Raw genomic sequence first — 21,881 nt, 5'->3', positions numbered from 1 at the left:
TTTTAACAAGAAATTATGTTCCAAAAAAGGGAAAAAGTATCCATGCCCAAGTCTACATATAAATTTTTTCCAATCTAATTTTCACTTTCCAATGTATATCCTAGCAAACGCGATACTCGCAATGACAAATTTATCGATGCACAGTAACCGAGTCGTTATTTTTATCAAATAACCCTATTCTTTTCAAAAAAATGGTAAAAAAGCCTAAAAAATAGTTTCATATCCACGCTGACACTGTAGAACTGAAGGCTCGGTTGCTTTGATTCAATCTTCATCGAGCAGCGAGTCCATCCACCACAGACCGGAAGTCCATCCCATACATTTGTATACACAGAGAGAGAGAGAAAGGGAGATCAATTCCGTGATGCCTCTCTCGTTCTAATTATTTCGCCCGAGGAGGAGCGGAGCACGAAGAGTAATTGGGCTGGGCTGGATTTATTCCGCGGACCGCGTCGTTTATAAGGAAAGAGGAACACTTGTCCCCTCCTCCGTGTGTGTACGTACACGTTTCTCTCTCTCTCTCTCTCCTTCCGCAAAGCGATTTTACGTCCTAATGGCTTTCGCGAAGAACCAGTGCACGCGTGTACATGTATCGCGGAGTGCGTGCGATGGTATATATATATATATATATATTGTGCACACAGTGGCAGCACCGAGAATTAATCAGCGTCTAATTTCAAAGCTAGGCCCTCCGAAGAAAAAGAGAGGGAGAAAAATCGTCGTCGTCGTCGTCGTCTTTGGTGGCGGCTCTGCTTTTTCGGTAAAAGGGACGTGCCAATTCTCGGACCCTGTGTATACACGCCCGAAGAATCGCTCTTTTCTTCAAACGGGCGAGAGTATAGTCTCCTCTTCCTTGAATCGCCGTCGATCCACACGGAGAACAGATAAACTTGTCAGCGCGATCGGGGAGGGAAGAGAGAGAAAAAAAACAAATATGACAGCCAAAAAATATATATAAGGACCCCGTTGGGCGGCCCACACGAAAATTTGCATTCCCCGACCGGAATTCTTGGGAAGGAATTTCGCGTCTGCATAACTTGCATAATATTATTTGTGGCTGCAGGTAACATGCATGCATGATACTGCTCGGTGTAATTTTCGTAATTATGGCGCGTGCAGAGGCCGGAGGCGCTCGTGCACCGATTTGAAAATTTTTGTATATTTTTTTCAAAATTTAAAACGATACCGATCTTTTGTCGCGCAGAAATTACACGCATTTCTTTTCAATGATCCAACGCACAAAAGACAGATGTCTGCATGGTTTTTTTTTTTTTTTTTTTTTTTTTTTCGATACTTTATAATGAGGGGAGCCTTGTAAATCAAGTTTTATTTGCCGAAAACCTAGAGGACACAGCACCGGTAGCCGAACGACATATATTTCTTTTTTTTTTTTTTTCCTCTCTCTGATCGCAGTGTAAATCGATGTTAGCCACACCTTCGTTGTTGTTTGTAAGGTAACGGGCCCAGATACCGAGATTTAAGATAAAAAATTTTGTTCGATGTTTAACATTAAATTCAGTTGCAGATGAATCTCTAAACTATTTTATACATATACGAATATTTTAAATGAAAATGCAAATTTACAAATTTAATTTTACTCATCGACAAATTTTAAATTAAATTAATTGATGGAATTAACTATAAAACACACTGCTAATTCAGAGGTTCAATAAATTAATATGGTATATTCTGTTTTTTTTACGAATTAATAAGACACTGATGTACTTTGACTTTTTTTTTACGTGAAAATAGAACTAAAAAAAATTACTCTCCTTTCTCGTAATGATAAGAAAAAGGTATTGAAATTTCTAAATAAATTCTTTTTTTAAATCTTAGCTTAATTATTGACTGACTTGTGGCAGGGACGGATTGTAAAATTATCTAAAAACTGGGCCCGTTAACTTCGAGGGGCTGTCCACGGGATTCAAAGATTCAAGAAATAATAACGATTCAATTAGGATTTAAATCTTGAATCACAAAAAAAAAATTTAATTTAATTAAATAACCTTTTAAGCAATCAAGCATCGGCGATAAGAAACCCAATAGTTTATCAGTATATTTATTAACAATATCTGCCTTGGTGAGTAAGCAGCGGTAATTAAAAACCCAACTGTTTTTTTGGAATTAAATATTAAAATAATCTTTTATTGATTTAATTATTTAATTTTATTTTATTGATTTAATTATTCGTGCACTCCGATAGGGTATCTCTTTTGATGAACGTCAAACTAAAATTATTTTTCCAACAAATAATCAGATATTTTGTTTAATAAATTCAAACTGCAGTTTCAATTGACAAATATATACTGACGAGCAATTCGTGTTTGTCTGAAAATTGTCCAGTACTGCTCGTAAAAAGATATTCCATATGGTTATCCTGCCAGTGGAATCGGTATCTATTTCAAGAATGTGTGGAATCTGCAACAAAGTCAAACAGATAGTTTGTATACTCGCTCAAGACTCTATCGCTCGGACAACGAAAAATTTATCCGTGACAAGAAAAGACAATTAGGATTCTTTCATGACAAGCTTATCTCCAGGTATTCACTAATAACACGCATAAATGGGAGAACAAGATAAACAGCATGTCTAGATCTCTATATTACTGTTGTATAACTCTTTCATATTTTAATTATTTATTTGCGTTGAAGTACAGTATTAATTGTATAAATTATACCAATTTAATCAACCTTGCATATAAAATATAACTCCTATTCTGTTGAAAATTGTCCAAATTAAATTATTCTAATATTTCAACTACTCGCTGTTACATTTAATCATATTTAAAGGTGTAAAAAATAAAATGCATAATTCCACAACAAGGTCAAACACACATTTATTGATATCGACAACAACTTGTATACTAAAGAATTTCTCGTCAAACAATACATTTCATTATTTTCTACCTCTTTATGATGGTAAAATACCTTGAAGCAACCAACTCGGATTATTTGTCCTTGAAGATCATTTCTGCGCTGATCAAAAGCCAGATTAGTTGCCCTTAATCCTTTCTTTTCATCCCAAGTTCCAAAATGACTTTTAATCAATTCTCGATCCCTTGCAATTTGGTAAACTTCGCTAAGCTCTCGAGCATTTATACCCGTAATTTTCTGCACTACGAGAAATAGGCAGTTGAAAGGAATGTAGTTGTTGGAGAAAAATTCATCAGCTTTTGTTTTTTCACTCAAAAAAATCATCCATTGAATGTTGTCCGTTACAAACCACAAGGATATTTCCTAAAAGCGTATCGCACACTCAATTACTGTGATTACAAAAGTAGTATAAAAACGTATACAAATGAATAAAAACTGCTTAGCAAAAACTATCTTCAGATCGTGAAATCTGAAAAATGCTTCTTGTTTCTTTAATCAAGTTCACGACTACAAACATTTTTTATCAAAACAAAACAACCAAAATTAACATAATGCTAACTTTAAGAAACTGTTTCATCTCTTCGGAGTCATTCATCAGCACGATCAAGGTATTCTGCAATTCAGGAGTATCAATTTTCATCTAGAAAAAGAAGTATCAGAGAACGTTAGTGGCATATAAATATTTTAAATAATGATCAGTGATTATTACGAAAATAATTAAATAATTCTAGTATGATTGTCTGTCAAATCATGCATGTATTAGATGAACTGAATGCATAAAAATGATGGTTTTTCCTCGAGTATAAATTTTTATGTTTTACCGAAATGTTAAAGTCATATATAATAAATTATAAGGCCATCATCACACGTAACAGCGCAATGTATAAAATATTTTGATGCTTGCAGAGCCCAAAGATTTCAATTCAAGGACTATCTTGTGTACAAATATACAAATAAAGCTGTTTTTCTTCTTATGGACCAAATGATCAAGTATATAATCACTTTCATACGCAGCACAAGACAAACTTGACTTTTCATGCTAATAATTATTTTTACCCCGTCAAATAGTAATGTAATGCGTCTAACTACTTTTATTTTTAAATAAAAGCCACTGTGTACTGATAATGCCTGAAAACGATCTCGGTGATCCTTTTTAAAATGTACAATTAAATAATATTAAATGTTTTGTTCAGAGATTTTATCAAAGTCAAAAAAATGTATCCAGTTGCTAACTAAAAGTTTTGTTCCATTACCCTTGATTTAAAGACTTCTATCTGATTAAAACATATTTTTACCATCGCCAAATAGATTTTCATGGTATCAATAAGTTTATTAAGCACGTGGTATGGATTGAAAAAAAAAATTGCAAAAATTTGGGTGCGCACAACAGCGCTTGAGCCAGGTATTAGCTGACCTGTCATCCCTAGTAGTTGTTATTACAATCTTCTAACACCCTAGTAAGGCTCCTGGCTCAGTTTCCCTATCCTACTTTCTATCTGACCCTACAACCCCTCAATGTGCTACTTATGATTCTACCTTAGATCTAGGATTAACTCTACCTTATTTCTATTTTTCTTATTCTATCTTACACCTATTTTTTTATTCTACGTTATTTCTAATTATTATTCTAATTATTCTACCTTAAGATCTACTCTTATTGTTCTACCTTACATCTAGTCTTACTACTCTACCTTAAATCTACGATTTTTAATTCTACATTAAAATCTATTTGCTTACTGACTAAGGCTTATAGATTAATTAATTTCTACCCAACACCGCTTAAAAACTACGTCGAAAGTTGGTTTCGAACCCGGACCTCCTGGCAACTCAATATCTGATAGCTAAGGCTTTCATACGCACTTAACCACGCAGCTACTGAGCTCTTGCTGCTCGGCTTGTTTAATAGTAAATTTCAATCATTAGTTTGGTATAGATAACAAAATGCCTGTAAGTGAGATACTTGTGTATGTGTTAATTGCTTGGCGTATCGGTAAGTATATCTAAATGCCCGACCAACTTGACTGTAATCGGTTAAACAGATATACTGATATCATGCTAGGCCCACATAGTTATCAAATTTCTCGTTGGAGGGCGCCGTTTTTGCAACGCGATTGAGGCCCAGCTGACACATAATGATGTGCAAACGTAGCCGTGGGTGTTTGCTTAAAATAATTACAACGTATCATCTTATAATATTGCAAGGTTAACTTTATACACGAGATGCAGAGACACACACTCGGTCTTTTTCGAAAATATGTATACATATATTCACGTGGACGATCCGTAAGCACCGCATTCCGAGCACTCGATGAATGTACAATTCAAGTATACACACACGGCGCGAATCGGAGCGCGACAAAGTACAGGCCTGCATTTTACGTATCAAGGCTTCGTTGTCCTTGGGCGATTTGACATCGATTTTCCCGCGAGTCGTTTGATACACCTCTGAAGAAGCGATCGATTCGTCATTCGAAATGAAAATATTTGCGTTCCTCGAAGATATAGATCAAACCAACCACGGAAAACCCAAGTTGTTTTCGTGCGATACGCATCTCGCGACAGCCGTCCCCTTGGAATCAAGGCCGTTCACACTCCACATATGCGATGATTAACTTTATTTTCTTTTTATTTTGTCGAGGGATGATAAAAAAAAAAAATTGCAACGAGCGACTCGGGGCCATTCAATGGAATGCAAAGTGCAAACATGCAACGGGACATTAACGCTTATAACTGTTTCTTCTCTCCTCCTCGCAAGGGCAGGTCTATATACAAAAAAAAAGGCCATCTCGACTATGGCACAAAAATACCTCGTATACGGCAGGTTCGTAAAGCTTTCCACGTTCTCTTAACCCTTTTACATATGTATACTATAGTCACCCACGTCTCACGGCTCGACGCATACATTAATAATCCTCGAGGACGCTCTTGGAGAATTTCCATTCATTTCCATCGAATCCATAAATCAGCCCGAACGGCAGTCGGGAAAAAAGGATTTGGGTGTACAGTGGAAGGACAATCGCGAAAAACTCTCCCCTTAAAAGTCATTTCCTGGTACGCACGTACATATATATATGTATATATATATATATGTATACGCATTCACGGTGTAATGTATACGCAGTAGTGTTTGTGCGACGTGCAGCCACCGCCGGAACTTGTGTATTATATACATGTAGGGGGGGAAACGGAAAAGCAGCACGAAAACGAGAGAGGGAGGGGTCGATGATTTTTCTCACTTTCGGGGCTGGAGCCGCTGTAAATCACTTTCCCTTCCGCGAAGAAGAAGGGAAATGTGTGTGTGTGTGTGTGTGTGTGTACCTCCTCGCTGACTCCGATGTACTCTCTGGAAGAGGAGACACAGGCGCGCACGTGCTCGTTAACGCCTTAACGACTACCGTTTATAGCCTCGACCGAGTCATAGGCGTATTATATACACGCACGGATTAGACGAACGATGGACCTTTTTTTAGAGGAGGAGAAAAACACATCTCTCTCTCTCTCTCTCTCTGCTGGGCAAATATATTTTGTCGTCTCCGTATAATCATTGTTGTTATGTATACTCTCTCGGTAGCACCGATGCACATAGAGAATTTGGATTTCTTTATTTGGGACCAAGGACTCTTGCACATCACACATTACATTTTTAGTTTAAGCACATCGAGCACGTGGTACAAATATATATATTTATGCCCTTGTGGCGTTTACGATACTTACATTTTAATTAGTAACGGTAAAAAGAAAAAACAAAACAACTGAACAACAATTATTAAGAATATGACATGTATACGTCTTGCTACGTTAAAATGTGCCACAAATTTAGATCGTTTATTCATTGTAATAAAGAGAGAGAGGCTCTGTTTTTTTTTCCGTCAAAGCTCTTTTTTCTCAAGCAGCGATTGCTCCCAGTTACGTAATTTTCGGTGATTCCGCGTGGGCGCGATTTTTTTCAGGAAGCATTAGATCGAAAAGAGGGTTTATAGCGTGGAATATCGATGATTCGACGCGTACACACAAGAAGAGCTATTTTTCAGCGCTCGAGCTTTCTAAATATTTTTTCCCGGAGCGCGGAGTAAGCGTTTGTGTTGGCAGCGCGTGACAAAAGCGCATAGACGATTTCGGGACGGCATATTTTTCAAGCCGATATTTCCCAATCGGCATTCCCTTGTGGTCGGTGTATATTATTATTACTGCAGGTTGCGGCTTTCCCATGAATGTTACAAAAATTCGCCGGCCACGCTGTTTTGTCATCGTATGTCCCAAGTGTACAATGCATAAGTGTACAATTATGTATATAAAGAGGGTTTTGCCCAACTTTTGAACTATAAAGTGCACAAGGAGAAAAAAGAAGTGCCATGTGGTCCGCCTCTTTGACATTCCCTCGGGGGTATATGTCCCTTTCTTTTTCCGACTCGTTATGGTTTTTTTATTTCTTTTTTATATGCATACAATATATATAAGAGAGAGAGAGAGGTACTCGAACAACTCGCCGACTTTCTCCTTCGGCACTTGAGCGGCGTTTCGCTTCTCTTTTTTTTTTTTTTTTTTTTTTTTTTTTCTCGAAACTATATATAAGTTTTCTCTTTGCGGTAATTATCGAAAAAATCCGAGGCTGCTTGGGTTGGCGAAAGCCTGTTAACTTTGTTACATTTATAATTGAATCTTGGAAGGAAAAAAAAAAAAATATATGCGTGCACGCGCGCGTGCGTATGTAATATTGCCGTCGTGGAAAAATATACCTGCGTAATCCAACGCGAAGGCGAGCGCCGCTGGTGTGTGACATATTTTCTCCCGCGGATTTCGCAAGAAACTCGCGCGCGCATATTTTCCGCGACTCGTTCGTTTTTTTTTTCCTTCCCTGGAATCCCGTGTATCACGTGTATGCATCATAGAAATTATGAATATTCACGATTACAAATTGCTGAAGCGAACGATCCTCGTGGTATATAAATATGGCGTGTGTGTGCACGGCGGGTGATCGATCGCCGCTTCGGCGTTTGCGTTATTTCGTTTGGACGTTCAGGGGAGTGTATAATATAATGAGGGTTACATGATGAAAATCGTTTTTTTTTTTTTTTTTTTTTTTTTTTTTAATTGATTGCTTGACTCGCTTGGAAAGTTGATTGTCGCGTATAATTGCCCATTTGATGTTATTCCAAGTGCGTAATCGTTCGGGTGTGCAGCAGAAAATTTTTATCTGATGTACTGCAACGTTAATTGAGATATTTTCAAACCTTCGTCGGTTTTTTGAGCGTATCGACCGATTTCCCGTGTTTTCTGTTCTGCCACCTCGACTATGGTATACAAATATTATTATTAAAAACTATTAATTAAATGAATCTTGAAAAAAGTTATCAGTTATTATTTTTTGGGTGTATGTAGCTCATAGTGAATAAAAAATGTAGAAATAAAAATAATGTAATGTATTTTGTCAAATTCATACTCAGTACGTTTTTGTTACTTTTAAAACTATGTTACCTCTATTTTAAATCATACAACATGTTTAAGGGAGCTCTATACTAGTTAGAAAGTTGGATGAAAATTTATTTACAATTAAATAAAACCTCCAAGATTACACAATAATATATTAGTGTCAAGCCAGACTCATCACTCCGTACTAATTTCTCACATATTAACAATGTACTTTCAATGGATATCTCATCAGCAATAAACAAAATATTCAATAATCTTGTGTAACTTCGTAAATGGTGACAGGGTTGATCGTAAGATAGGAAATAAATAATAAATAAATGGATAGAAACTGTTCAGAGTTATGTTGTCGAACGATTGTAAGAGGGACATAATTGTATATAAAGATACCGAGGGATAAAACCTATTTAAGCATAATTTATCACGAAAAATGCAAGTGTAACATAATGGGTATTCTAAGTTGTGATAAAAATTTTTTTTTTTTTAAATATACCTACTAGAAGCTAAAAGTTCCTTTTTGTTAAAGGTCTCTCGAGAATAAGGATACGGTGTTTTAGGTGGACTGTTTACTTGTGTTTGTCAAAACATATTTATCAGAGGTGCTTATGAGACTCTGATAATGGAATATTAAACATAAGATAGGTAATATAAATTAGGAGACAATTAAATTTACAAAGTAGCTTTATTATTGGATGCTTGGTAAAATGCAAAGAAACATATTCAGTTGAGTGAAGATGTTTTATCCAAAACTTTTAAATATTCATCGAATCCTGCAGCACATAAATATAACGGTGACGATCATTGACATTAATGACACTGTTCGTATTGGTATACTGATGTACATTTTTTTTTATTAAATAGTTTAACTAATTAGGAAAGCTATATGTAGCTCACATTAAACTTTTTAAAAACACTTAGATGGTATACATACTTTATCTTTTAAGAAAGTCATATTTGAAGGCCGTTGGTAATTGAAATCTCAAAAATGCCGTTAATGGCTTATTCGAAGTTGTAATTAGTAGATCATTCATCCTGTTTTTGTCATACTGCGCGCACTAAAGATGATTAACTTACTTCCTCCAAAAACTAAGGCAGAGCGAAGTCGTGGCACCAAACTACTCCAGTTGACTGTCATACCTCCGGAAATAAACACACTAGGTTTGAAATATTGGATCAGAGTCATAAATAACCTGCTTTAGTATTATTGTTGTTGATTCCATACTGTTACCAGTGTAACCTATATAAATCCACCGATACTGCCAAGATACCTACAGCACATAAAATTACAAGAACCTATCGAACTACTCCTACATTTTTAACTGAATATCGCTGACTACGACATTTTTAGGTATTGTACAATCGCTTCATGTAATATTATATGCACCAAATACGTATTATCTCTTTGTGTACACGTATCAATGAATTGTTAACATCTCATTTTTCAAACTATCTATTTTTTTTACAAGAAGTTCTAAGTATAAAAATACTCACGCAGTGCTAGACAATAGTACATCCATGCATACAAAATTTTACTACTGGAAATCCTAAGATTTATTAAAACTATACTCTCGCAAGATATTATCAGTCACTTAAAAAGTCGTTTTTGTTATCAGAAGCAATACTATTTGAAGAAGAGATACATATGGATTTCACATCAAAAGAGAATTAATAACAGTAACGACATGAGTAGCAACAGTCATAGCAGAGACAGTAATGATAATAGTAACAGTAAAACAGGTACAACATTTGGGACATCCAAGGTATGTGAGAACTGCTGCAAGTTAACAAACGAGCCACCGAATGCCGTAGGACGTGTTCATTGTTCTGTGTGTAAAACATGGTCTCCTCATGTGAATAAAAAAAAGTGTTAGAGTTCATTTTTACAACCGGCATCGTATGTAAAGTACACCATGATTTTGTTTTAATAAAGGAATAATGTGAAAATCAAACATTTACAAATTTATGGAACGAAAGAACAATATTCAATCTGATGATAAAACCTTTCACATTCATTCTTTTAGAAAATTCAACAAAAAAAAGTTTCAACAAGAAATATCTGTCTTTTATATAAAGTTATGCTTGTCTCTCTCTTTCTTTAGTTTATAAAAAGCTTATTTCGTCAATTATTTTAAAACCAAACCTTTTTTTTTCAAAGCACCGTCTTGATGAATTACGCTTGCGATCATTATGATGAAAAACATCTTGTGTCAACGTTTTTGGAACTTTCAGATTTTATCCCTCAGTTTTCTTTACTTGTTTACTTGTTTTTCACGACCCTCTTTGCGTTAATTTTAAGTATCAAATGGAAGTAAAAATTGTCGTTATCTGAGAGTACTGTTACAGTACTCCAAAACTATTGAAAATAATGAACTTTGTCACTAAAGTATAAGCTGCCAGTTACTTTTCCGCGTTTTTTTTTTTCTCCAAATAATATACGACGTTGTTGCTTATTATCATATTTCTACTATTTTCTAGTAAATCTGAACGAGGAATATCTGCACTGTAACTCACTGATGCTGTTAAATAAATACACTTTCATTGAGTTGTTAATATTTCGTCCTTATGATAAACAAAGAAAAATGATCTACGTAATGAATTATTGAACAAAGAATTTTTAATTGTAGGAAACTGTATACACTTATTAATATAACATATAAAGAAAAGGCTCATACGCCTTTGATACTATTCTCTCACGGACTTTTTCAATCTTTAGTTAGATTTGTTGCCAGAAAACAGATTTTTGTACTGACATGGGTCTCATAAATTACGAATGGCTTACTCATTAATTGACAATGATTTTTTCTACGTAATTTTAATAATAAGTAATCTTAATAAGTAAAAGAAATATTAATAATAATTTAGACATAACAGAGAAAAATACGAAATAACAGTCTAACTATCTTGATTGTAGTGGAAAAAGTTGATAGCTCGACTGGAGTGTTGTGACACGATAGCAATTAGACATGTACTTGTAAGGTAGAGCAAAAAACTTTTGATACTTGAATTTTTTTTTTTTTTTTTATCTCTAACAGGTAATGAAAAGTAAGTGGTTTTGCAAATGATATGTTTCGAAGATCAGTTGAAATAAAAACTAGAAATTTGTTGCAGTCGTTAATTTAAGTTGATTAAGCTTACATTTAACAAAAGAAAGAAAATTTCTAGTAGGTTTTTGGTTCAAAAAAATATTTTTCCTCTCACTGCTCTGTATGATTACAATCTGGAGCAGCTGTGTACCTATATGTATGCATGTACATTTGACTTTGAATCATCCAGGGTCACTCGAGGTTGATCAAGGGTATTTTTTTACGAAATAACGTAGTGTATAGTATAGCGATGCTAAGGTGCTAGCTCGTGTTAAATATATAAAATGAATAAAATCAGATATGCTGTCATAATAATTGGTATAGAATTTCAGCACAGGTTTGCAGTATTAATGCGTGTTCCTGGGATACGTTAAATGTCAGTGATTAGATATGGAACGACTTGCCTTTCTTTGTCCACGGTTTCGTTTCGATCGAATGCGTCGAATAAATTTGCTCGTAGGCCCGTGAAAACCTCAATGTTATCATTTACGGCTATCAAAGCGACGATTTTTTACTCACGTCTAGTTTGAACACCTCGGATTTTTCGAATCACTTTCCAAGTGTTTGACGTCAGAACGTCTTTTCTTCCAACGATGTACATTTAATTTTGTTTGCTTCAAATATACTACGTGATAATAAAAAAATTTACATAAAATATGAGTCATTTCGCGACAAATGTAGTACTTTGATGTGTAAAGTGGGATTTCCGAAAGTTAGTGTTTGGAATTTTTTCGTTACTTTTTGTAAGTTGTATTGGGGCTCTAAGTAATTTGGGAACATTGTTCACTTCGAAACTCCACCGAGATTTGACGCTTTTTGTTTCTAGCTACATTTAAATTTCATGATTGCAAAAAAAATCTGTTTCAAGCCCAATTAGCTTCTGATTTATTTGTTCGACCCCACGACAACACTGGGCCATGTGCCATTTAAAGTGGCCAAACATGATGGATAACGACTTAAACAGCACTTATTTATTCATAAATATTTTTTTATTTTTTCAAAGAACAGTGGAGGCTGTTTAATTCGTTGAACGGGAAATTCAAATATTCGATTCCCATTGGCTGTTTCCATCACATAATCTCTTTCATTGACAAATTTTATACCTTCCGCTCAACGAATTAAACTGCCTCCAGTGTAATTGCATCGATGACTTTTGAATACTCTAGTATAAAGAAATTAAAAACTAGTATACTTATTTAAAACACACAAGTTTTTTTCTTTATTTTTTTTTTCGATCCATCCGAAACATTACATTAAAGAAAACGATTATAATAAAATTAGTGTGCTGTAATAAGGGCCTAATCTATATGAAAACTTTAAATTTGCAAAAAGCGGTGTTTCAATCGAGGTTTTAATCTTCCGTCCACCCTCATCATGTAAAACAGTCAATGTCGTAGCGGCTACACATTTCTCTACTCTACCCCCTCCTTAATCGTTCACGTCCCCTTCTCTGCGTCAACTTTTGAAAAAAGCGGCGGCGGAGCTGGTATGCGCGCGCCGTTGCCTCACAGACGGTCGCCCGCGAGAGAGAGCGTGGAGACTGGAGAGGCCCTACTCTCTTTCTCGTACGTAATTTTATATAGGTTCATTCAGACAGTCGCCAGTCGGGCGTCGGTGATCGAGCCGTACGCTCACGTCAGTGCACACTCCGTTCCGTCTTTTTCTTTTTTTTTTTTTTTTTTTACTTCCCTCGTTGTTTCGTCGATACTTTTGTACTTTCGCGATCTATAATCATATATCAACGACGCGGTCGTGTGGGTGCAGTGGTTTTGCAACGGTTGTTTGTTGTTTTGTAACGTGCTCGAGAGAAACAAATGAAGTGCAGCTGCGTTGTGGTGTAAAATAAAAAAAAAAAAAAAAAGAAATCAAAGTGCCTGAAGAAAACAAGGAAGAATCAATGATACGATAAAAGTGATCGATCCTGCACACATGTTTGGTTGTTTGTTTCGCACCTTGTTCGCCAAAAAACAACCGGCGCGAACATCAGACGGCAGTTGACGCTCTTGCACATACATACGCAGAGCAAAAGCATACCAGGCAACAATTTTGGAGGCAAGTTTTTTTTTTTTTTTTCCAGAACGCAGCTTGTTTTGTTTATTTATTGTTGTTGGTTTTAAATTTTTTCTTTGCCAAAACTACAGTTGCCCACTTTTCATTCCCGTACAGTTAAGCGAGAGCGCGTACAAACGATTTACCGACTTTTTGTTTTTTTTTTTCGTCTGCTGCTTCTGCCGATTTTTTTTTTTTTTTTTCTCTTTAAGGCCAAGCGATACTCGGAAAAAAGGTTCGGCTTTAATGGCTTGAGTTTCGCGGCCTGGGGGATTCAGTGGTTTTCTCCGAAGGCGTATTATGTGAGAGAGAGAGGCTGTGCACGGGTGGGGGGGAAAGAAAGAGAGGCCGAGATGAGCAGCCAAAGATATATATCGAGGAGGAAACGAAGCTGCTGCTGCCGTGTGTATAGCCATACACACCGCCTCGAAAAAAGTGTGAACGGAACACGCATCGGCCACGATATTCGCTTAACGTACGGGGAGATTAGATCGCTCCTCCTTTTATTACGATATGTTTGTATAAGAAAGCGATTAATCCAAAAATCGGCAATCGCTCCCCCGTAATTAAGTAACTCGCTCAATTAGTCGCGAGAACCAACGACCGGGGAGTGATGGAAGCGTATTACAGCGGCGACGGCTAGAAATCCTCGGCGGAATTAATTATATTCGCTGGAAGCTATCGGCGGCCGTCGTTCCGCGAAAAAATTTCAACGGCGCCGCGCGCGTGTGTATGTAATATTCATTGCGAATTCCAAAGCCACGCTCCTACATTTATATATGTATATTTACGCGCGCAGTTAATTAAACATTATTTTTTTCCAAAGACGCGTACGGGGATATTTCGAAAGTCGCTCGCTTTCGCGGGACGGTTGCGTACGGTGTGCTCGAAAACACATTTCGGAGCAATGACTCTGTCCCTTTGGGAACGCATTCGAGGGTGAAATGTGTACGCGAGAGAAAAATCCGAAACGAGAAGAAAGAAAAGGCACGTGGGAAAAAAAAAGGTGGAAAAGCGTGCGGCCTTATGTTCTTCGAAAAGGGCAGCGCGTGGCCGGCCGTCTGCGGTATAAATCGAAAGAAATGCAGAGAGAGAAGAATCAGCTCTCTCTCTCTCTCTCGTTCCGCAGCGATCACGTGTCAGTAACCTTTTTCCCTCGGCCGAGAGGTGCGACGAAGAGAAAAAAAGGCCCTCCTTCTCACACTCCCCTGCATTGCAGAGCAGATGCCGCTTCCCAGTGTCTGCGATTCTTTTTAATTCTCCCCTCTCTCCGCACACACACACACACTGGGGGGTGGAGGCCCAATACACGGCGCACAGGTAGACGGGGCTCCTTTTTAAAATTTAGATTCGGCGCGGCTGCTGCAGCTGCTCTCGAAATTTTTCTCGGAACACCCTTCGGACCCTCTCGACTCTCTCTTCTCCCCTGCTGATGCAGCGGTCCTCGCTTCGACGGTTAAGTACGGGCCGTCTCTCCTCGCGAGGTATATTTTTAATACACACGCTCTCTCCGATCTCTCGTTGGTGTGAAGTGCAACACTTATTGCCCAACGATCCGATCAAAGGTAACACAAATTGTGATTTATGCGAGAGCGCAGCGCAAATTCTCCCCCTGGCGGAATTTCAACATACTCTGTACCGCCGCAACGCCGATTATTATTTTTTACTTTTTCCCTTTCCAGGTACACCCATGTTTCACGCATTTTTCTCTCCCTCCCGATGTATGTATACATACATGACTTCTCGGTAGGATTTTTCCGCCGCGTTTCTCGTTTCCCAGCTGAGAAGAAAAAAAAATAAAAATCACGGACGCACGTCACGTGACGTGTTTTTTACGTAACGCAAACACTGCCGTAACTCCCGAATTGAAAGAGCAAACCAATATCGTAACGCGCGCGGCGTCCAGGTGTGTACGCGTTCTAATAATACTCGTGCTAATGAATGACGCGTTCTCGCGAAAAAAAACAAAAAAGTTTGTCGTCGATGCACACACACACACACGCGCGCGCGCGGTTGCATAATCCACGTGTATCCTTCGCGCGTTTCGTGTAAAACACGTTGCACAAGCGTCGTTATTGTCCCGGTGTGCGAGAGAGAGAGAGAGAGAGAAAAAAATTCGTTGGAAAGGAAAAGAACGAGATCGAGATAAAAATCGTGTGTTTCTTAATCCCATGCATGCAGTCCCCCGATCGACGGCGCGTACTTTTTCCCGGGAGCCGTGAAAGTCCGTTTTCCCTCTTTCTCTCTCGCAGCTACTGCGCTTTTTTTTTCCCTCTTCACCTCCGTTCCGAGAGAGGGACTATTATCTTATCCGACTTGTACATCGGTTGCGCTCTCTTTACTCATCTCTCTCTCGAAAAGTGATTTTCCCCCCCCCCCCCCCATCAAAGCTCTATTTTATTTACATTTCTGCGTAATCTTGCAAATCCATCACACATGCGTTGGGTTGCGTAACGCGATAATGCAACCTGCGCACTCGCAACGAGCAATTATATAGGCCGATAAGGCGCTTGAATTCTCATTAGCGTGGGAATAAGTGTGTCAGCCGTACGCATATTTATATAGGTACGCATAAAGTTGGCAATTGAAAATATTGGGTTGTCGGTGCAGGCTAGCGGGTAACATAATGTGTATGAAAGTCATTCCTCTTATCGGGGCGGTGTATTATCGACGGCCGATGATCTTTAGTCGGAATTTCGCCAGCGAGTTCGCGCTAACTGTATATGTATGCGTGTATGCTATATAAATGTATGTGCGCGTTATTGCGAAAAGGCGTACACACGGCAAACACAGAGGGGGTAGGTAGGTATAGGGTAGGGTTTTCCCGTATCTCTCTCCCTTCCCGGGAACGGCTTATATTGATTTAGAAACAGAGACGGCGATGATTTCGGGGAAAATTAATTTTTTCTTTCTCCTCCCTCTCGGCAGCAATTCTTTCGACCTTTGGGTTCAATGGCACGCGCGTGTGGGGGGGGGGGGGGGAAATAATCAGCCAAATGGGCGCAAAGACGCGTGTCAACGTCTTTATTCTCAACTCGAAACGATCGTCTCTTTGAAATTTATCGTTAAACTTAAATACGGCACGTATCTGTACGATTTTTTCTCAAGCGTTCGTTCCTGGTATATAGAGAAAAAAAATTATATACAGCGACTGATAATTGAAAGAATATATTCGCGTTATCTACCATAAACAATAAGATCAATCGGTAGCAACAAATGCATGTTATGTATATATAAGCCGTGCGACGTTGTTGCTCACGGCATAAAAGATAAATACCTCGAAATACCTTGTGAGTCGGGGTGGTAAAATTTTTCGCGACAGAATTGATGCACTAAGGTATTACTTTCCGGGAACATCAAATGTAAGATAATCATTTTTTTCGGGTTATCGCGCCACGGTTAACCTGAAAAATAAGCTTTTGGTTACGTGAATACTCTCGTACAAAACGTGTAAATTCATATGAAGATTAATAAAAAAAAAAAAAAAAAAAAAAAAACAGTAAAACTGCAAAGATTATTAGCTGTTGACAAGAACTTTTGTTTTGGATTGATACAGATGTACAAATGACAGTATAACCTTTTTGAAAAGGTCAAGGCTCCCTCCAATTTCGAATTGCGATTAACTTGTACATATTTTTATTTTTTGTGCGATTCTGCATAGAAAATTCATAAAATTTGAAAAGGAAACAAAATTTCTCGCAAACAGGAGGCTACGTCCTCCATGAAATTCCGATATAATATTTTTAGTCATGAAATTAGAAGAAAGTGTCACACACGGACAAGCTTATAGTTTTGTTTTTTCATCAAGTTTTAAAGCTCTCGCCGACGCTATTCGGCGAAACCTGCATCAGCAGAGCTTTGGTCGTGCCAATAACCGGAACTCGCCGATTTGCTGATTAGAGCGCCCCCCAACCCGTATACGTGTACTACACCGTAATTTATATAGGTTGTACCGATCTGCCATTCTGCGAGCGTCGCGAGGATTTCCGCTCCGACGCCGCCGAGTTTGACGAATTTATCGCTCGCGACACTCACCTCGTACGCCGAAAGAGAAAATAATAGGATTCACGGTTCCGTCGTTTTTCGATTTCTACCTCCACCACACGTGTACACCCAAAGTGTGAGAGCCAACCTTCCTGAAAGCGCCAAGAAATATTTTTCGGATGTACTTACAACACTCGAGACGAGGGCAGTAGCGCGCGATTAAAATGAATTATTCATCACACACCGGTACTGTATCACATATACGTATAGAGAGAGGCAACCAAAAAAGGGGGCGTCTATTTCAAGCCGGATGAAAAATGATGTATTTCCTTTCCTTCCGCTTCGCGTGACATTTACGTATACGAGCTTTGAAGTTGTTGTACTTCACTATAGAGTGATTTCCGGCTCTTTGGGCACATATAACCCGATGCATTTTTCGCATTTTTGGTCTGTTTAAAAGGGTCAAAGTCACGCCGATCCAAATCACACGTACCGCGTGACGCTGAGGATTGCTCTCGTGCGCGGAGACTCAAGATAATGGGCTCTAAACTCCCCCTCCCAAAACGGTGACCTGCTGCCGTTGAGTCGATGCGGCATCGGGTTCCCAGTGCCTATATATTGTAAGAGAGGAAAAAAAAAAAAAAAAAAGGCCAAAAGAGCCTGGCAGAGAGAAACTTGAGAACCAACCGAGAGAGAAAAGAGCGAACGGATCATCGTTGAAAAATGCACTCGAGCGAGAGAGCGGACAAGGCTAAAGAGGCGTCGTGACGCGTGTAGGAGGTGTGTGTATGTATATATACACACATGGCGAAGAGTCAGAGGTAAAAAATCCCAACGCGGAAACACATATACATATATACGTACGGGGGGATGTTGTGTGTACACCTTCACGCTTTGGCTCTTATATATATATACATGCACGAGAGCGCGCGGTGAAAGCGATGAGCACACATATATGTTGTATAGAAATTCCGCGCGGCTATACTTACAACCTCAGCTGATCGGTATCGGGATCCGAGCTGCAGGCGACCTAACCTTCTCGTTGCGATTGCACTTTGTACAGAAATTATCTCGGAAATTATTATTTATTTTTTTTTTTTCCCCCGCAAACGCAAATCGCTCGTGTTCCAACGATAACGATCATATAACGTACTTTTGATCGGTTAACGATAATCGAACGCTTTGTAAACAAATGAGGATTTCGGAGTAAGCCGGTACTTTCTCCGGCACTGGATTTTCTCCGTACCATATATTTTACGTAATCAATTTCACGGCAGCCATGAAAAAAAAAAAAAAAAAGAAAAAAGCTCTCGCGCAACAGTTGGGGGGGGGGGATACACACCATGTAGCTTCTCCGAACCGTTGCAATTAAAAGCTGTGTGTACGAATGTAATTCCGGGAGGCAAACGCGATGGATCGGGAAAAACCGGCGATTGTTCGGTGAAACTAGAGGAGGAACGTACACGTATACATACATTATAATGTTAAAAACCAAAGAATTCCGGGGAGAGGATTTCTCTCGCCGGGACTTCTAAATGTACTTGGGGGATCGGCCTCCTGTGTGTGTGTGGGTATATGGCGAGAGAGGCACGAGCTCGGCGGTGGGTATATATTATAGAGAGCGCCGGCGGGACGCTTCGCGGAAACCCGCGGCTTCGGGCTACTCGGGGGAATACTGCGAATTGCCCCGACGACGTCCGACTCTCCTCCTCGTCGGCTCTATATACACACACACCGTGTGCTCTCTCTCTCTCTCTCTCTCGCGGTTGCGCGCCTTCGGAGAGGCAGTGCCTCTGAGGCACACAGCACTGCAAGAGGGAGATGGAGATAGCCGCAGCTGCTTCGTTCGTTATTCGCTCGTTGCACCGTTTCTCATATATATATACACATACAGGTATATCCACTGCTGCTACGATGAAAGTTAATGCTCTCTCTCTCTCTCTCTTGGTTCACATTTGTTGTATCGATGGAAAAAAAATTGCAGCTATGCCCGACAAAAATGAAGCAACGTACACAAAAATCATCCCAGGATTGCGAGGAATCCCATTTTCGACGCCTACGTTACAATTATTCATTACGAGTAAAAGAAAAAAGACGCCAAGAACGTGTTTACCACAGATCGGCGATCGCATCGCGGTATCATCTTCTCGGAAACCTCAATTCGCCGATGAGGATAATCGGCTTTGCGTTACGTAGTCATGTATAAACTTTGCGGCAGAGCGTTCGAAAAACAAAAAAAAAAAGGTTTCGCCGATTGGGGATAATGTGCCATTGTGCCATTATCGCGATTACGAAAAAAAACTCTCCCAACGTCCAAATTTCACAGCTGTGGTGCAAGGACACAGGGGGGAATTCCTTTGTGCTCGAGACGAGCTTTTGTACATGGCTCTCGACCCGAATTCGCGCGAGTTACGACTATATTCCACAAAACACGTCGAATCTTTCGGGGAAAGGTTTTTCTCATCGATTTCTTCTTTTTCCCCCGCCCACGTCTCTTGGAAAACCCAAGGCGTATACGAGCGTGAAAAAATTAAAGCAACTCCAAAAAAAAAAAAAAAAAAACATCGCTTCGTTTAACGGTACACTTATACCCAATCAACTTCCGCATTCCTACGGAGCTTTCTCTCTCCCTCTCGACGATGTACCACCACCAGATCGAGTCACATTCAAATCGTATGGGCGGCTCTGGTGGATTGTACATGCATAACATTCCCTCGGGCTGAGAAACACATTTTCCCAAGGCTCTCAAAGATGGATCTTATTAGAAACATCTTGAGAAAATGCGTTTGCCTGATTTTACGCGCCGAAGAGCAAGAAAAACATTGTTAAAAAAACCGGTGGGCATCCAACCGTGGATGAAAAAAAAAAATTGCAGTATTTTAGCTTATTTCGTTTGTTTCTACAGTGTACACGCGCGTTTCCTGTCCCTTTAGGGCGAGAGGATTTTCTCTTCTTCTGGGACTGGCGTTAAATTGGCCATTTCTAGGCAACGCGGGCCTTTCGAGGAAACAAAGTGTGTCTCCTCGACTTTTATTAGTTTTCGTGTCGTGTGTGTCCGGTGCACTTTCCGCGTACACAAGCGCCAGCGTGACGGGACAACTGCACAAAGCAGCGCGTGCCGATCTCTCGTTTATTATTTTTCAGAAAGGACACGCGATCGGCTACGTTGGGAGGCCCAAGTGGGCGATTCTTCCCCGGAAAAACTCGAGCTTTCTCCTCCTCGATCACTTTCGCGAACCACGACATACACCGCTCGTTATGGCTCTTTTCAATTAGCCCACCGAGGGGAGAGCAATTATTTTTCCCTCTCGTGTCGAAACCGTTTAATACCCTCGCACGTGTTCTTTTTTTTTTTTTTTTTTTTTTTTTTTTCATCAATCGAGCTACACTGAAGGAAAAAAATAATTAAAATTACTGTGCTAAAATGGTAATATGGTGTCATTTACTTTTCCCAACCTAACTTTTTACCGTTTAATTGCTGGGCAGTAATTCCTATCGTACAAACAGTAAAAATTACTGTTCTAAACGCTAAAAATTATTATTCAAATAGTAAAATATCTCTGGATGACCGAACACTACCAGATTACCATTATATCACAGTAATTTTTATAATTTTGTCTCTCAGTGACAAACCGATCGCGCATAGGTTCGTTTGGCTGTGCCACAAACGCAGTTTCCTCGAAAAAATAAAAATAATTTAGCGTCGACTCCGTATACGCGTTCAATGTAAAAAGGGTTCCCCGAAAACCCTAACGAGGAAAAGTTTCGACGTGAGCTCACGAGAAAAAAAAAAAAACAAAAAAAAAAACCCGAGGAAGAAGAGTAAAGGGGGAAAAAAATCAATTTCTCCTCGTCATATTAGTTAAAATCGCGATTCCGTGGAATAAAGGGAGATTAGATCGAAAACGATTCCAACTTATGGGGGGAGGGAGGAGGCGATTAGTGAAAACTGTTGACAAACCTCCCTCGGTTAACGAGGCGAGCTTCTCCGAATCTCATTAAGCGCCGGAGTACGCCGACGGACGCTGCAAAATATATACGTATATACTCGCTCGCCGCGCTTTTTTTGTTGCCTCGATTCATCAATTCAGCTGGGTGTATGTATACATTATTAAATTGCCAAATTTAACAGAGAAATTTTGTCTTTGCACCTGCGCTCGGCTCGAGCAAACGGACCTTGTTATTATTGCCCCCTTTGGAGCACGGGGGGGAGGGGAGGGGCTATTACGAAAAATGCTTCGAGGAATCAACGACCCTTTAACCGAAAATCCCTCCGGGGAAGGAAGGAAATGTTCCCGGGAATTTTCGCCCCGAGCAGCTGTTGTGTGGCTTAAGCTCACTTTTTTTTTTTTTCTTCTTCTTCTCTATTGTTCCGGACACGTGTGCGTAATGAGAAAACACAACTATCGCGATTATTGGCTGGTGCATTTATTGGACAGAAGAATCGTCCTCGTCGTCGTTTTCT

At 39.2% G+C, this 21,881-nt stretch overlaps 1 protein-coding gene across 2 annotated transcripts in view; it reads left to right on the top strand.

Moving 5' to 3' along the window:
- Positions 1-21,881, top strand: part of LOC106642709 (uncharacterized) — a 39,866-nt gene that overhangs the window by 12,648 nt on the left and 5,337 nt on the right. Inside the window, exon 1 of one of the 2 annotated variants that reach the window (XM_089595334.1) lies at positions 13,057-13,435. The exons of the other annotated variant lie outside the window; for it this stretch is intronic. The gene's annotated coding sequence lies outside the window, so the exon portion shown is untranslated. Of the gene's footprint in view, positions 1-13,056; positions 13,436-21,881 lie in introns of those variants that run through there. 2 annotated transcript variants of the gene reach the window in all.

Source organism: Copidosoma floridanum, unplaced genomic scaffold, assembly GCF_036245765.1.
Source record: "Copidosoma floridanum isolate Cflo_tuat_1 unplaced genomic scaffold, Cflo_Japanese_pri ptg000025l, whole genome shotgun sequence".
Classification (NCBI taxonomy): Eukaryota; Metazoa; Arthropoda; class Insecta; order Hymenoptera; family Encyrtidae; genus Copidosoma; species Copidosoma floridanum.
The sequence above is the reverse complement of the archived record's forward strand: the minus strand, read 5'-3'. Positions and strand labels throughout refer to the sequence as shown.